This window comes from Xyrauchen texanus, chromosome 34 (genome assembly GCF_025860055.1).
Source record: "Xyrauchen texanus isolate HMW12.3.18 chromosome 34, RBS_HiC_50CHRs, whole genome shotgun sequence".
Taxonomy (NCBI): Eukaryota; Metazoa; Chordata; class Actinopteri; order Cypriniformes; family Catostomidae; genus Xyrauchen; species Xyrauchen texanus.
The window spans coordinates 1,453,302-1,458,301 of record NC_068309.1 but is presented as its reverse complement, the minus strand read 5'-3'; the positions used below and the strand labels follow the sequence as shown (position 1 = coordinate 1,458,301).

General features: G+C 41.4%; 1 protein-coding gene across 1 annotated transcript in view; it reads left to right on the top strand.

Annotated features, from left to right (window-relative positions):
* Positions 1 to 5,000, top strand: part of LOC127628182 (junction-mediating and -regulatory protein-like) — a 38,403-nt gene that overhangs the window by 18,898 nt on the left and 14,505 nt on the right. The window lies entirely within an intron of this gene.

The window sequence follows — 5,000 nt, the reverse complement described above, 5'->3', positions numbered from 1 at the left end:
ATCGAACAGTTAAAAATGGCGGCGAACTTGTGCGATGTTGGGATAAATGACAGCTTATTTAAAAAGTTCAAGGTAACATTATAATTAAAGTTATTACATTTTTTGACAGTAAATGTTTGCTTTATACAATGTGAAGCGAGTGTTTCGCGCAGTGCGATGACATACAAAGTCAATACAAAGATGCGAATAGATGCGAATTCCCGCCGGGCGGGCTAATGAAGTGAATAGCATGACTCGAAGACGTGAAATCGCCTCATTCGTGTATTAGCGCAAGTTGAAATTTTTAATAATTCGCGTGACGTGTTGTCGCGAAAGTCTATCAGCATTGAGATTGTCCGGATGTCACTGACGTACTGACGTAGTAGCAGAAGAAATCTGGAAAAATGAATAAAATAATTGTTGTAGCGGCGTGTGTGGACACCTGGAATTGTACGACACAACGTCATACATGTGCAGAGACCGGACGATAAAAGACATCGCTTGGAGGAAAGTGAGCGAGGAAGTTGCGTTTTGAAAATATGCGCGACTACTCGATTCCAGCGATTGGTTGAACGTTACTATGAACCAAGTCGTAGAAGCTCCGCCTCCTGTCCTTTTCCGGAAGAGAAGCGGGAACACTCGCGGGGTCGCGTTACTCGCGCGAATGCCAGTTTAAACACACATTCATAATTCAGCGGTCAAACTCGCGCGAGCAATGCAAAGCGAAAATGTTCTTTGCGTTGTATGTGAACGCACTATAAGACTAGGCTATCGTTAATTCAAAGCTCTAGGTTTAAGTTAATAAATTACTATGTTGAAATTTTATGGACCAAATTTGATACATTTGTGCTCTAATATGTATCTGACAGAAACTTTACAAAGTGTATATTTATAATATTATTGTTCTATAATATTATTGTAATCTATCTCAGATTAAAATATGACAAATTTGAAATATGACGTGCTGTAATAGACAAATAAATGTTAAAATAGAGTCAAAATATTACAAGGAAAATTACTGACATTTTTATATATATATATATATATATACATACACTGTATATTAACAAATTTAGCCAAAAGGACAGGAAAAGGAGATTCAATTAACTAATGTGGCAAAAAATACACCTTTAAATGTTGTTTTGTTTTTCAGTTAAGGAACATTTCCAAGGCGACACATGTCTTGAGTTTCAAGGTTACAGAGAAGATTATACAAGCTTTTATTTAGTCTCGGCTTGTTTATTATAATGCAGTATTACATTTTAAATCAACATACTTCAACACGGCTATAATCAGTGCAAAATGCTGCAGCTTTTAGCTTGTTTGCATTGGTTACCAATTCATTTTAGGATTTTATTAATTACATATAAGGCATTACATGGTTTGGCACCAGATTATTTAGCAGAATTTATGAAACAAAAGGGTCCCGGGTATCTCAGCGAGTGTTGACTTGACTATCACACCTGGAGTCACGAGTTAGAATTCAGGGCGTGCTGAGTGACTCCAGGCGGGTCTCCTTAGCAACCAAATTGGCCTGGTTGCTAGGGAGGGTAGAGTCTCATAGGGTAACCTCCTCGTGGTCGCTATAATGTTGTTCTCATTCTCAATGGGGTGTGTGGTGAGTGACTCCAGTCAGGTCTCCTTAGCAACCAAATTGGCCCGGTTGCTAGGGTGGGTAGAGTCACATGGGGTAACCTCCTCGTGGTTGCTATAATGTTGTTCTAGCTCTCAATGGAGCGTGTGCTGAGGGACTCCAGCCAGTTCTCCATAGTAACCAAATTGGCCCTGTTGCTAGGGAGGGTAGAGTCACATGGGGTAACCAAATTGGCCCTGTTGCTAGGGAGGGTAGAGTCACATGGGGTAACCAAATTGGCCCTGTTGCTAGGAGGTCGAGTCACATGGGGTAACCAAATTGGCCGGTTGCTAGGAAGGTAGAGTCACATGGGTAACCAAATTGGCCCAGTTGCTAGGAAGGTAGAGTCACATGGGGTAACCAAATTGGCCCGGTTGCTAGGGAAGGTAGAGTCACATGGGGTAACCAAATTGTCCCGGTTGCTAGGGAGGGTAGAGTCACATGGGGTAACCTCCTCGTGGTGGTGATTAGTGGTTCTCTCAATGGGGCGTGTGGTGAGTTGTGTGTGGATCGTGGAGAGTAGCATGAGTCTCCACATGCTGTGAGTCTCCGCGGTGTCATGCACAACGAGTCACGTGATCAGATGCGCAGATTGACTGTCTCAGAAGCGGACGCAACTGAGACTCGTCCTCCGCCACACGGGTTGAGGCGAGTAACCGCACCACCACAAGGACCTACTAAGTAGTGGAAATTGGGCGTTCCAGATTTGGGAGAAAATGCAGAAAAAACCATATGAAACAGATCCAAATGCAAAACAAAATATGATAGAACGTCTGTAGTGAACGCCCCTCGATTACGGAACAGTCTCATTTAAAAACTCATTTGTATAAACTTGCTTGAACTACTTTTTGATATTTGTGTAAATTGCTAGAATGTGCTAAATAAATAAAAGTTATTATATCATTATAGTAATATTAAAAGTTTTGAGAGAAATATTATTTATATAGTTCTATTAAGTATGTGAGGGGCATTTAATAACAACTATTATTACAGCTTCTAAATGTCTTTCTGTACTTGAACCTAAAGTGGGATTTATTTTAACTAAAACACTAAATGTTAAATGTTAAATTAAAAACTTGATGAATTTTAAATGAGTTGTTGCTGTTAAAACGTCCTTTTGTAGCGCCCAAAGCAGTGTTGAGCCCTGAAGGATTATTTCATATATCGGACACACATCTCTTTATGTTGTGTAAGCAGCGGTGACCTCCACTTGACCTTCTGTTGTCATGGCAATGTTCACTTCCCATGAGCCCCTGCTGTAATAACATTAAGTGTTGAGAAGTAACGAGTGAGATTACAGCGGTGTGTGTTTACTACAGTAAATCTCTCTCAGTAAACATCAGATGTGTGTTTTATCTCTTTACACTCCAGCCTCATTATAAAGACCAACAAATCAACTATGATCACTAATGCCATGAGCTGATGCACGATATATCTACAGCTGATTATTGTCCGATAAACCAAACTTTTATTGCGCTGATCATGTTGTTACGGTTTATTTGCTTGCAGGACAGAATCAAAACATTTATGTATACGGTCAGGATAGATTTGTGTGTCACGTGATTCTGTGAGGATCATTTCAACATCTGTACACAGAGTTTGAGTTTTGTTAAATTAAGTCAAACCACGTACTATAGTAGTTTAAACTCAACTTTATTAGGTTAGTCAAACTCAATTTAAAGGAGACCGATTATGCCCCTTTTTGCAGTATGTCATATAAGTGTCAGGTGTCTTCAGAATGTGTCTGTGACGTTTCAGCTCATAATACCCCACCGATCATTTATTATATCATGTTATAAACGCTTCTTTTTGGGTGGAATCAAAAACACGCTGATGTTGTGTGTGTCTCTTTAAATGCAAATGAGCTGCTGCTCCCCGCCCCCTTTCTGGAAGAGGACTGTGCCTTTACAGCTCGTGCTTCGATTACTATAGCAACAACACAACAGAACCGATATGACTGACAGCGTAAGTACCGGAGTTCAGGCAGGACTGGGAAGAGAAATCGGAATTTTACTCAGCAACTGGTCGGAAAGTTGAGCGGGGGGCGTTCACTGTCCTTTTCTGCATATCGTGGTGCCGTTTTGTGGTCTGTTCTGCATAACGCAGCGGCACTATTCGACCCGTTTTGCGATCGACCCACCAGCCCACTCGGTTCTCCCGATGGCCAGTCCACCCATGATCGGCCCCAAAGTGAGTTGACCCACCGGGGAAATGCCCCGTATGCCAGTTTACCAGTCCAGCAGTTTAGAGTTTGACAGATTGTAAGTCCAGATACCAAACTATTAAATGACATTTGTTTCAAGTGTAGTTTTTAATGAATTAGCTAGCAGCTCATTAGCCCTTTTAAAGGGTTAAAAAGATCTTTATCGGCCCAGAAGTTCCACATTGGCACATCTCCTCCATGAACATGTTTCCTGCAGTTTAACTGCTGTCAGTAACACACACAAACAACAGCTGTATGCAAATCACCCTCACTCACCTGACAAACCGACGAGTCAGGTGTGTGTGTGTGTGTGTGTGTGTGTGTGTGTGAGTGTGTATTAATGTGTGTGTCTCTGTATTAATGTGTGTGTGTGTGAGTGTATTAATGTGTGTGTGTGTGTGTGTTAATGTGTGTGAGTGTATTAATGTGTGTGTCTCTGTATTAATGTGTGTGTGTGTTAATGTGTGTGTGTGTGTCATATTTGCATGTATTTTTGTGTAAATTATAAGGGGCTTTGACTGTCAATGATCTCTCTCACACATACAGAGACACACACACTCACACATACAGAGACACACACACTCACACATACAGAGACACACACACTCACACATACATACACACACACTCACACATACACACACACACACACTCACACATACAGAGACACACACACTCACACATACACACACACACACACAGACACACACACACAGAGACACACACACACACTCACACATACAGAGACACACTCACACATACACACACACACACTCACACATACACACACATACAGAGACACACTCACACATACACACACACACACTCACACATACAGAGACACACTCACATACATACACACACACTCACACTCACACATACAGAGACACACTCACATACATACACACACACACACACTCACACATACAGAGACACACTCACATACATACACACACACTCACACTCACACATACAGAGACACACTCACATACATACACACACACTCACACTCACACATACAGAGACACACTCACATACATACACACACACTCACACTCACACATACAGAGACACACTCACATACATACACACACACACACACTCACACATACAGAGACACACTCACATACATACACACACACACACACTCACACATACAGAGACACACTCACATACATACACACA